General features: G+C 43.8%; 1 protein-coding gene across 1 annotated transcript in view; it reads right to left on the bottom strand.

The window, feature by feature from the left end:
- Nucleotides 1–9,569: 9,569 nt before the first annotated feature.
- The window catches only part of dysf (dysferlin, limb girdle muscular dystrophy 2B (autosomal recessive)), a 155,531-nt gene continuing 151,374 nt past the window's right edge, over nt 9,570–13,726 (bottom strand). Inside the window, 1 exon segment of the mRNA XM_084043388.1 lies at nt 9,570–13,726. This exon segment is cut by the window's right edge and continues 2,873 nt beyond it. The gene's annotated coding sequence lies outside the window, so the exon portion shown is untranslated.

The following is a 13,726-nucleotide window of genomic DNA, read 5'->3' as shown; positions in this document are numbered from 1 at the left end:
TCTCCCTGACCCTGGTGACTTCCTGTGGGAATGCCACAGACAGGAAATGGACGATGATGACATTTAGAAAAGACACGCGAGTGTGTGTGTGTGTGTGTGTGTGTGACGAGTGTGCGTTTTGCGTGTGTGCGTGTAACTTCATACTTACTGTTCTCCACAGTTCTTCTAAAAGATCGAAGCACTTCCTCTCAGAGCTCTTGAGGGGCATACCTCGCTCTACTGTCCCTTTTCCTACTTCCTGTCTGCTCTCCTGACTCATGACCCCCCCCCCCCGCACCAGGCAGAGGTCACCATGGTGCAGTGTGTGAGTGGATGTGAGTTTTGTGTTTAAATATGCGTGAGTCAATCACCTCTCATGTCCTTGCTGAGGTCCTGAAATGCCAGAGATAAGTCTTCCTCAAGTACATAAAAAACTGCAAAAAAAAACCTTCAAAAAACAAACAAACAAACACTCCTTTTACTCTTTCTAACTCAACACTGTACTATTTCACCTTTTGGAATATGTTTGTTACCGTCATTGACTCTAATGTTACATTGGTGATCTATCACTACAGCGTATCCGGGCATAGTATAGTCACACACAGTGTGGTGATGTTCTGTTTCCTGCTCTGTAATGTCAGCTGTTATTAAGCACCACGTCTATGTCGTAATACAACTATTTACAGACTTTGTTTTGATCAATACTGCACTTTTCATCCCACTAATCACAAGTGGTCAAGGTGATGGGCACAGTTGGGAGGATGCAATGTTGTCAGGGTACGGAATCTTTTACATAGGAAGGAGCTAAACGCCCGAAGGGCGCTTATTTTATGGCAATCAGTAATGTAAAAGAACTAAGTACATTTACTCATAATCACCTCCCTTTACGAAGACAAAAGTTTGGACGTCAGAAGGAGTAGGCCTACATATTGCCTTTTATTCACCACAGCCCTCGTTGAAGGACTGGAGAAGGCTTTGTGCTTTTTCGTAAATCATACGTGTTCATCATACTACAACATCAAAATGACCAGATCCGCAAGATCCGCAAGATCCGTAAAATTGAGCTTGTACATCTGCTACTTTTGCTATTTTTGAATTTGAATTCCGACATAAACATAAGGTGTTACAGAAGCAACAGACGATCGACCATATTTGGTCATAGATCACAGCCAAGTACCGTAGCTATCCAACCCAAATTCTACCAAAGTTCAACATCACTTTAAACTAATACAGTACTGTGTCAATCGATAAAAAAACAAAACAGATTGACCCTGGCATCTTGGAGGGGCCTCCCTGTCAGTCATCGGCGGGTCCTCCGACACTTCCTGACTTCTCACCCGTATTCTACGTGGTGGCGCCAGTTGTTGGCGTGCGAGGAAGGAAGAACGGGAGCTTCAAAGCCACGAGAAACTCAAAAGTCTCGCTCGTATTCAAGGTCAGTGATAAAAGACAAAACCAATGCCCTTAACCCATTCAATCCGGGAACGCATTTGTGTCATTTCAGATTTTAGCTATAGCTATTATTTCATACTTTGGCAATTCAAAAAAAGATCTACAAGCTCATAGCGCGGCACAGAGTGCCGCGCTATGAGCTTGTAGATTTGCTTTTTTTTTTATCATGAAAATTGATCATGAAAATCTTTGAATATATACATTTTTAAAGCAAACATTTGTAACTCAAATCGTTGCTTCTGGGGGTCCCTGGAACAACATTTTTGGAGATGGGTTCGCGACCAAATACATAAAATTTTGGGGGTCCATGACATGAAAAAGTTTGATATTATAGCAACATACGGTTTTCAGAAAACTGTTAGGATTTAGAAGACATTTGTAGACGCGTCCCCGGATTGAATGAGTTAAAACTGATGATCTTCCTTGGGTTCATTTGCACTCACACACACGCAAAAAAAAGGCCTCGAAATAGAAAAGAACACGACACCGTCGGTGACCGCTGACCTCTCTTTGTTTGCGAGGGTCTTCGGGGGAATGTGGCAGGGGAAGCGTTTCGGTTGGCATTTCGCAGGTCAGGGAAGGGACCCTACATACCTACAATAATGCCACTTCCTTCCTAGACATTGTCATACGGCTACATCACTACTTCCCATTGTGTGCCAGAAAGCTTGATGGTAAAATTAGCATTATACTGTGTGAAGACAACAAAACACTGCGTAAACTGCACGGCTAACGTTTGACCCGGGCAGTGGTGTCGTTTGTAGAGAGTGCAGCCGGGCCCCGGTCGCACTGTGGCCCCCGTGGGGTGAGGGCCCTGTGTGCCCCCTGCAGTATGCCGCGGCCCTTTGTATGTTATCCAGATTGCCGCCTCGAAAGCATGCCTGCATTCAAAGAAGATAGCGACTCACGATAAACTAAGTCAGGGGTGGGCTACTTTGATGATGTAGAGGGCCACTATATTTCCACACTCACTCCAGAGGGCCACATTTCATATACTGTCGGGCAGACACCTCTTATCTCCGTATTTTTACTTTTTTCGTAAATTAATGTGTGGCCCCCGGGCCGCCAGTTGCCCATGTATGAACTACGTCATCGTGGCCTGGACCGCTGGCGCAGTGGTCCCCAGGCACCTAGGCTCCGAAGTAGCCTGACAGCACGTCGCGGGTTCGAGTCCCGATCCCGACGGCACTTGTTCTGTTTTTTCATGTGTCTATGAGGTTGATAGAACTTCATTAAGCCCCCTGGTGGTGTTTTTATGGTGTTTTATGTCTGCTCTGACTATTTTGAGTTTCTTCCTGGAGGCCGAAACCTTGAGGGTCAACAGCACTTTAATGACACAGTAAAAATATACCCTCCGCCTCATTATCATAACACAACAGGTGTGGGCATGAGGAGGAGGAGGGACTAGGACAGGTGGGTGGTGCTATAGGTGGTGGAGGAAGTGCTAAGGTGAGAACCAGGTATACTTAATGAACTGGAGGCGTGTCCACATAAAACATAATTTTAACACTTTCTGTACACTTTTTTGAAAAAAAAAAAAAAAACTCCTAGTATAACCATAATGAACCTGATGATTATGTTTTAGGGGGGGGGGGGGATCACTGAAAATCACGGCACCCCGTCTTTAACAATTTAAACCGTCAATATTTAGTAAACTAGACCTTTTTGCTCCAAACTTGGTCTTATCTTTTTTCCCTCTAAACCAAATCTCTTTCCTGAAAATAGCCAATCTACAAGTCGAAATGCTTGCAGCTCTGCGCGTTGTGAGCTTCTAGATCTGCTATTTTCTAAGTTGCTAAGTTCCCCCTGTTGAAGACCTGTGTGGTAAAATAGTCCGATAACATACTAAATAGCACAGCGACGGGGCCTGCCGCAACTACGCCATACACCACTACACCCGGTGTTGTGTTTCTCTGCACATACGGAACACAAAGAACTCCCATCGCCTCCCATCGAGAAAGCAGATCCAAGACCAGGGCAGTAAACAAAAACAGATACAGCTTCAACCATCAGCCCTTATACCTGAGGTTCTGTCAGATGCAGCCGCGTTGAGCTGCAACACTGACCGAACACCCAAACAATTTGCTGATTAGCGTCTTGTTAAATTATATTGCTTTTTCCACTGCGTCGGTTCAAGTGCATTCCTTCGCCGCTAGTTAACGCGCGGAGCTAATGAGAGGAACACGGCCGCGTAAAAATGACTTTATGTGCACGTCTGCCGGCGGCGCGGCCAAAAACAGCGCGGCCAAAACATGCGCTGGACACTAAGGAAACAACACGCGCATGCACGCACACACCCTGACGACCACAAACAAATGTGACTCCATGATTCCTTGTTATTCACTTTAGGACTTGGCCAGTGTTGCCATATTTTGCGAGAGGACCAAGCTACCAGGTCTATGAAAACAATTAAGCCCAAAAGAAGCGACCAATTTTACCTCTTGAGCCCCCTACATACATCGACTATTTGAAAATAGACGATCTACAAGCTCACAACGCGTCACAACGTGACGCGTTGTGAGCTTGTAGATCTGCTATTTTCAAAAATATAAATATTTTGAATATTTTTAAAACATTTTAACTACATACATTTTGTATGGGGGGTCCACTCCCTGCCTCCCTGGCACAACATATTTTCAGTCGGGGGTCTGCGGACAAATAGACCTACAGTGTAGGCATACATATTAATTTGGGGGTCCTTGACATGAACATTTCTGAGAACCACTGGTTTAAACAAACTTTAGAAACAAGGCCAAAAAAACACAACCCGCAGCTACCAATATTTACAAGCGACTTTACATGAAAACAAGCCCAACGTCGCCTATAATAAGCGAATATGGCCCTATAAAAAACTGCCTGTCAAGAGCCACCAGCATTATTAATGACCCATCCCTGCCACACAGTCTGTTCTCCCCTCTGCCCTCTGGCAGGAGATACAGGAGTCTGAAGAGTCCCACTGTCAGGTTCAAAAACAGCTTTTACCTGATTGCCATCCAGCTGCGGAATAAGGGCAGAAAAGAAGCTAAACAGAAAGTCATAGAGACATTGAGACGTGATATATTCACATTGGAAACACACATGCCCTTTAATATATAGTACGTGCGATATCAATTGGTGTGGAATCGTATGGGTCCAGGGTTTCATGTGGAATTGAACAGGGATATAATTACGCGTCATCAGTATATGCCCATATATGGGCATGCCCCCTTTTGTGCCAATATATCGAACTGACTGATTTGTTTGCTGATGCCATGATGTCACATTGAGGTTAGACAACACACTCCATATTTGGCTAAGTCATGGTGACATGAGCGTGAAGCCAATTAATCCCCTTAAGCCAATTTTAATATAGGATACATTACACACACACACACACACACACACACACACACACACACACACACACACACACACACACACACACACACACACACACACACACACACACACACACACACACACACACACACACACACACACACACATGATAACTGTGAAACAAGTCTATGAAGCTGCCTATGAAATCTATGAAAACATAAGATATCTTATACAATATATAATGGGGGTCCCTACTTTATCTCACTCTCAGCCAAGGGGTCCTTGGCATGAAAACGTTGAAGACCCCTGCACTAAACTAACTAAACCAGAAATAGTCAACCAACATGCGAAGAATATGCGATGATAGATACCTATGAAGTGTGTGCGTGCATGTCCGTGTGCGCATGCAGGTGAGTGTGCGTGTGTGTGTGTGTGTGTGTGTGTGTGTGTGTGTGTGTTGGCAGTGTGAAAGACAGACTAACACGTACAGATGGAGCTTCTGAGAATTAATAGGTACATGTGTTTGATGTTAGAACTCCTCACCTGTGTGTGTGTGTGTGTGTGTGTGTGTGTGTGTGTGTGTGTGTGTGTGTGTGTGTGTGTGTGTGTGTGGTGATAATAGCAGAACTAGCCTGCTGTGTGCCAGGCTGCCCTGCGGTCATTTTCCATCACGTCTGGAGAACATGTGACCTTTGACCCTGACATGGTTTAAAACGTGTACACACACACACGCGCACGCACACGCGCACGCGCACGCGCACGCGCACACGCACACACACACACACACACACACACACACACACACACACACACACACACACACACACCACAAATACTCAGGTATGTGTGCACTCTCACACTCTCACAACTTTAAATGAATCACACTTAGAGGTATGTGAGCACACACACACACACACACACGCAAGACACACCCCCACATGCACTCACGCACGCACACACGCACGCACGCACACACAGTGTGTGGGGATTTCAGTGTGTGAGAACCAGAAGCGTGTATGAAAACATGCAGCCACAGCTGAATGGGTAGAGAGGCCTCCTGGGTAATAGAAGGTCCCAGGTTTGATTCCCCACCCCGGCAATGTTTCAAGGTGTCCCGGAGTTTTCAGAGTGGCACGATTAGAGAGCAGAACAGAGAAATAGCCTGCCGGTCCTGATAAGCAATCGATTTGACTGATTCTATTCGTTAGCCCATTGGTTCTCAAAGTGGGGTCCGGGGACCCCCATGGGGTCCTTGAGGAGTTCCAGGGGGTCCCCAGCAAAATTATAGATTAGGCACCAAATGGACCCTTATGGGTCTGTAACTCTGAGCGTGTACAAATGGAACCAAATGGACCCTAACGGGTCCATTTGGTTCCATTTGTACACTCTCAGAGTTAAAATAACATTGATTTTACAATATAAATTGGGGTCCAAGAGATAGAAATGCCATTAAATAGGGGTCCGTAGCCCTAATGCATGTCACACTGTGGGTCATTGAAATTAAAATGGTTGAGAATCAGTGCTAAAGCTGTAAAAAATCTTCTCTTATGGGGGTCCCTGGCATATCTTTCAAATGGGGGGTCCGCGGGCTAATAAGTGTCATTTTGGGGGTCCTTGACATGAAAAAGTTTGAGAACCACTGCATTAGCCTATACAACAAACACAACAGTATCACATGAATAGACCCGTTACAGACCAGACCAGATTAACTCCAAACGCAGCATATACAAGTTGAAGAGAATAAGCCAGCAGTAGCCTACCCTAAACCTACTAATGCCTTAAAAGTGAGCATAGGATACACATCTGATGGCACACAGACATACACAAAACGTATAAGAAAGACAATTACGTGCTGTCTTACCTTAAGATGAACTTGTATGAACATCATGAAAACAGGCATGATGATTAGTCCATCAGTGGATAGTATTATTTTAGCACAAACACAAGTAAACAACTTTCTGCCACTGACTTGAAAAAATGTGCCACTGCTGCTAATTACCAATAATGCATTTCACCTGTGCTGACCTACTGAACTGGGGAATATACCATTTTGTCAAGATGGGGGGAGGGGATACAAGTGTTGTGGAGAATATAATGCCTTGTGAACGCGAACTTTTTGTTCTAATTTACATTTGTATAGTTATCTTACAGTCATTTAATAACAGAATAAGCAACCCTGATAGACATAGAGACATTCTTGAATTTATTTTAAAAAGTAAATTGTATTTATTCCCCTGGAGCCAAGGTATGGCGGCTGCCATACAACAAGCTGGGGTTCTATACAAGCTGGGGTGCTACAGATATCAGTGCTTGGTAAGAAAAAAACACTTAAACCCTATATTCTCAGAGAAACGAACTTGAGCTACAGTTGAACTTGGATTGCTTTTTTCCCGATCAACACTCTCTTCTCCAAAAAATATCTGATCTACACGCTCACAATGCCTCACGTTGCACGTTAGCTATGTTTGGCTAATGTTTCCCACCACAATATGGATGCTAGGGTTCAAGTGGTTGACAGCTAATATTTGACAATATTTTTCACTGGTGAGTCAGTAGGTAGTCAGCAGTGACAGCACACACATTGTCAAGAAGGAATTCATTGGCATAACAACTAAATTGGGGGGAAAAAGAGGTGCTGCTGTATGGAGTAATAAACTAACTTGTAGAATATACTGTAACACCAGCAGGAGTCAGGTTTTAGAACCAGTTAACTAACTGGAAATGGAGAAATCATGTTGAAAAAGTATAACAGGCAAAAGGAACAGCATAACATAAGAGAGAGAGAGAGAGAGAGAGAGAGAGAGAGAGAGAGAGAGAGAGAGAGAGAGAGAGAGAGAGAGAGAGAGAGAGTCAGAGAGAGTCAGAGAGATGAAGATGTAGACGGGGAAGGTCAGGGAGAGTCTAGAAGAAGGGAGACCACCATGACAGCCCACCCTGCCCACCCACCCACCCACCCGCACATACACAGACAGGTCGGAGAGGTTCATCCACAGTTCATGTTCACCACAAATACACCCGAGAGAGAGAGAGAGAGAGAGAGAGAGAGAGAGAGAGAGAGAGAGAGAGAGAGAGAGAGAGAGAGAGAGAGAGCATAAAATGAAGATGGAAAGAGAGACGTCTGCAGGAATGAAAGATTAAAACGAGGGAGAGGAGATAGATGGATGGAAGCAAAACGAGCGGAAAAGGGAATGCAACAGAAAATGAGGGAATCATGGGAATGATATCAGAGAGAAAGGGGTGGGTTGGGGGGGGAGGGATGGAGTGAATTAGGGATGATAGAGGAATGGAGGGAGAGAAAGGAGGGACAGCAGGGTAGGAAATAGGGAGCGATGGAGGGAGTGAAAGGAGGGGGAGAGAGAGGGAGGGAGAGGAATAAATTAGTGTTGAGAGAAGCTCAGTGGAGAGTCTGACTTCTGCTGACACAGCAGGTTAGCAAGGTCAGTGGAAGACACACGTACTTGACACACACACACACACACACACACACACACACACACACACACACACGCACACACGCACGCACGCAGGTGCGCACATGCACACGCACACGTAAACACAGACACAGACACACACACACACACACACACACGCACACGTAAACGCACACACACACGCGCACACACACACACACACACACACACACACACACACCTGCCCGCGCACACACATGTGTGCTGTCGTGCACAAACATGCACACACACGCATGCACACAAAGTCTCTCACATCACCCACGTAGTTACTGCCTTATTTTGCATGCATGGTTTTGGGTATGTTGGCATCAGAACGGACGTGTGTGTGTGTGTGTGTGTGTGTGTGTGTGTGTGTGTGTGCGCGTGTGTGTGCGCCTGTGTGTGTGCGCGTGTGTGTGCGCACACCAACCTATGAGTGACTGTATAAGTGTGGTTACTGAGAGTGTGTATGTATGTGCCGTTGCGACGAAGTGAGTGTGTGAGTGTGTTCGTGCGTATATATACCAGTCTACAGTTTAACAAGCCTGTTTGGTTTTGTGTGTGTGTGTGTGTGTGTGTGTGTGTGTGTGTGTGTGTGTGTGTGCCAGTCTCTGCCCAGGTTAACGATTCCCCAGCTGATCAATTACCAAACCTATACTTCACTCCTTTATTTCAGGAAAATGTGACTCCCTCCTCCATCACTCCATCCATCCATCCCTCCATTCATTCATCTCCCCAGCCTCCTCTTTATTCCTCCACCCTTACTCCTGTCTTCATCCCTCCTTTCTTGGCCCCTGCTTTGTGTTGTACGTCAACGTCTGATGCTATAAAACAGGTGAAGACTTGAAATATACATAACATTAATAACAATGTAACATAACAGTTTTTTTCTTTTGCTTTAATTGCCTGTCCTCCTACATGGCAGAGAGACAGACATGTGTGAGTATGCTTGCATTGAGATCCATTTTCAATTTGGGATAAAAATGGCAACCAAAAAGGTATATATAAACATATTTTGTCATCTTACATGGTTATATTTTGCATACAATTATGCCCAACGATTTTAGAAAATACATCACAAAACATCTATAATAAACAAAACACACATAAACACAGCAGACACATAGATTTGATTGAAAATGCGTGTTTATTCATCATACAGACACATTAATATGCTGTGCACATTGTATTGCTCTCTGTATTGTACAGTAGATAACGTAATAATAACGTCTAGAATACATTCAGTCTGTGTCTTCCAAAATACTTGAACACCGTTTAAAATAACGACTGTAAAGCTGTGAATGTAGATACACTATATTTACGGACAGGCTCCTGCACTCACTAAATACTCGTGTGAGCGAACACAACAATATTGTGTGTGGTTGATATGTGTGTATGCAACGGGATATTATCCACCCCCCAATCGCTGGGACTGGCCGAGAAGCACGGAGAAAGAGAGCGCTTGCTTTGGTTCAAGTGACAATCCACCCAGTGTTGATTTTGACCGCAAATTTGTATTTAGTTTTAGTCATAGTCTTTTGAATAAAATTCTGTTAAGTTTTGACTAAATATCATAAGGTTTTAGTCGACTAAATCTAGTTGATTTAGTCGACTAAAATGTATTTTTGTCAGGCCGCATCGAAATGATTTTCACTCAACTGCATGCCGAAAATAGCCGATCTGCAAGCTCACAACGCGTCGCGCTGCGACGCGTTGTGAGCTTGCAGATCAACTATTTTCGGTGTGTGACACCCGCGCACACCCATGATGACTTGTCTTAGTTCTACTGGATCTCTTCTCCACTAGTCCCTCCCAAACATTTTGGTCTAGTTTTTATTTGTTGACAAAATTGTCAATATATTTATAGTCATAGTTTTAGTCACCATAGCTTCGTTTTTATTTCATTTTCATTTCGTTTTCGTAAGTGAAAAAAGGTTGTCAACAGACATTTTTCATCATAGTTTTAGTCGACGAAATCAACACTGCGTCCACCAGGTCTTATGCCAACGCCAACATCGAGCATAAAACCAGCCTCGCTGTCACCGCCTGCCTTGTTTTTGAGGCTGGCCATTGCTTAGTGGGTAAATAGACCGGTAACCAGAAGGTCATCGGTTCGCTCCCCGGTCCGCCCAGTATATACACGTCGCGTCTCTGAGCAAGACACTTAAACCCTAACAGCACTCCTCATGGCCATCTTAGCAGCCATCAACTGGGGGAAGCTGAAATTGAATTTCCTCCGCGGGATGGATAAAGGTCTACCTTTCCTTTTTGAGGCTCAAGTGATTTAAAAAGTCATGCTTTTGTCGTGAAGCCGTTACGCGCATGCGGGAGGTTGCCGAAACATTTGAAAGAAACAATTGAAAGAAATGTAACAAAGGCAACTAGATGCTTAACGCATAAAGGCTAGAGTGGTGAATAGTGGCCACACGTTCAGCACGTAGTGAACTGTTTACAGAGGGTTCTATACTGTTTTCTTTTGTATAAGTCTGAGCTGAATGCATGTGAGTCAAACAGTACTGCAGCAAACAAAAGAGAGAAACAAAAAAAAAACATTACATTACGGCGATTCTTGATTATGCAGATTAAGCGTGTTGTAGCTAAAGACATTTGAAAAATGTACACTACACATTTGGAAAATGCAAGCAATAACTCTTCTTAACCACTTAAACCCTATATACTTTGCTGACCAAGGTCCCCCCAGGGCCAGGGGTCTATACTTAGCCCCCCACCCCCACTCTATACACAAATCTCTTCTCTTCTAAACCGCAGTTACACATAGGCGTAAGTGAGTATAAGGCCCATTTTTACTCCCTTTCTGAATCTATACGTATGTATGTATATGGCCAGACCGCAATTGCGGCATTGCTGACATACTTTGCATCATTGCGCGGTGCGGATACATCATTTCCCATAATTATCCGTAAGCAGTGTGCACAAAGACGAATTAAATGAACGCAGTGAATGGACAAAGTGTGATTAAATGTATTTAATGTTGAGAATAAATAGGCCTTAACTGTGACTCTAGTTTATTTGAGTATGAGTGTTAGTACTCGGCCAGTAAACATGGTTATGATTGAGGCCATGTTCTGCATTGAGAACACCACAATGTCATGCAAATGTCCTGTGTATGATCTGAAGTAGCAGCGTCTAGCATGTTGGAACATCAGCAGGACATACTGTACATTCTCAAACAGTTTTGGCTCAGGTCACCCCTGTAAATAACTTTTTTCATCCACGGCACCCCTGAATTACATTGTTACTTTACAGCACCACGTGAGGTGCTGTAAATATGTAAATCTTTCCCCCTAAGATACAGTATGTCACGAGGGAAACTTGAGAGAATAACCGTTTCCATTTAGAAAACACATTCAAAAGAATGTTTTAATACATTTAACCACTTGAATCCCAGTATCCCTCTCCAGGATGGGAACATTCGCCAAAAGTAGCCGATATTTGGTCTAGATCGAAAAATAACGTACCAAGTTGCAGTGCAACTCAGGTCCATTTTGACAAAGTATAGAGGGTCTAAGTGGTTAAACTGAAGTGATGAATTCCAAATATTATCAAAGTATTCCGCGCCACCCCTGAACTTGCGCCGCGACACCTTAGGGTGCTACGGCACCCACTTTGAGAAACCCTGACGGAGAGCCATGTTGCAGTAGTGTGTGGTGGTTTGCTGTTGGGGACATAGAGGCACAGAGGCTAACGCGCAGTCACAGTTTCCATGCCAACGGGGTGGGGAGACAAGGTGAAAGTTGTGCGTTCAAGCGTTAGAGTGCATTGTTAGTGTTTTGGGGAGTCTACATGGGAGCGTTAAGGCAACTCGAGGGCTTTTAAAGTAAACAAACATATATATTTTTAAACAATTTCATTTTTTTCAGTCAGATAACAGGAGGCACATTCATTATAGAACACTGGCAAACAGCTGGGTTGTGCAGATGAAGAGTGTTCTTGTATTAAGGCTCTGAGGGGTACAGCACTTTCTACCAGCAAGTCTCACATCTCAAATATATAAAGCTATCTAAAGACACACGCTCCTATCTCAAGTAACAACGCACAGGAACAAAAAACAGGGGGGAAAAAATACTGTTTCTCTTTTCTCATGATAATACCCAAGGAAGTCAGACATTAAGATATCTCCACTCGTCTCTTACATCTCAGCAGGTTTCAGACGTGAACAATTATGTCCTTGTGATGTTTGTTTGTTCATTTCAGAACACAAAACAAAATCCCCATTTTGAAATGAATGATATTGAAAATATAAAAGGAACCGTTTGTTCTTTTGAACTCAAAAAATGTTTACTTTCATAACCTTCACTGTCGGGTGGAAACCTTGTATGGTGTTGAAAACAGTTACTTTTCAGGGAATGGAAAATATAACTTGTGTTAATTGTTCTTTTGTTAATACTTTTCTTTTTTTTAAAGACTTAACCACTTTCAACCTGGTGTCCCTATTGTGGGCAAGGCTGTATTGACAAATAAAAATTGCAATCTACAAGCTATATATATCGGCTATTTTTCCTACTTTTGGGTGACACTACAACAAAGTATAAAATAGGGCATTGATTTAAGAAGAAAAACAGATGAAATATGGAGATACAAGATTTCTGCTCGACAGCAACAATATGTGGTTTGAGACCAAAATGGTGCATATGAACCAACCAACCAACCAAACAAACAAACAAACAAACAACCGGCAATAGAAATCCTTTGAGTTTAAAAATAACCTAAATGGCCCTTTTCAACCTGTCTTCACTCAGTTTGCAGGAAAGTATAGTAGGTGACTGGATAGTGCGTCGACCACATGAGTACAACGTCTCCGGTTCGATTCCAGCCGGAACCGTGCGTTGCTCGCGTTTCACGCTCTCTCTCCTGACTCACCACTGCTCTAGCAGTCTAGCTCATTGGTTCTCAAACCTTTTAATTTCAAGGAACCCAATAGCTCTGAGAGTGTACACATTGAACCAAATGGACCCTTACTCTGAGAGTGTACACATTTGTACACTCTCAGAGTTACAGACCTGTAAGGGTCCATTTGGAACCCTCAAGGAACCCTGAGGGTCCCTCGACCCCACCTTGAGAACCGCTGGTCTATCTGAAATGCTTGAAGAAGACAAGGCAATGCAGCCATGCAGAAAAAAGTGTTTTTAGTGGACTTTTTTTGTGGAGTTTGAACATAAAATTATAAGAAACAACATGAACTTTCTAGAGTTGTGAACGGGTCACAGGAGAACGAAACGGGTAGAAATAATGAATGAGCGAGGGAGAGAGAGAGAGAGAGAGAGAGAGAGAGAGAGAGAGAGAGAGAGAAGAAAGGTGTGGTGTTCATGCTGCAATGAGGGACTGAACTTCCTCCTCTATTCACTTCTCTTCGTTCTCTCGTTTGTTTTCATTCGTTCCTTTGCTCCTGTGTTTCACTCTCCCAGCTCAGGTCAGCGGGAGCTGCTTCAACATCAAAAGACATCTACATGCAAGCGTGCACGTGCACACACACACACACACACACACACACACACACACACACACAC

The sequence above is a fragment of the Gymnoscopelus microlampas genome (assembly GCF_963454915.1).
Source record: "Gymnoscopelus microlampas genome assembly, chromosome: 19".
NCBI classification, from domain to species: Eukaryota; Metazoa; Chordata; class Actinopteri; order Myctophiformes; family Myctophidae; genus Gymnoscopelus; species Gymnoscopelus microlampas.
This window is presented reverse-complemented; position numbering and strand designations above follow the sequence as displayed.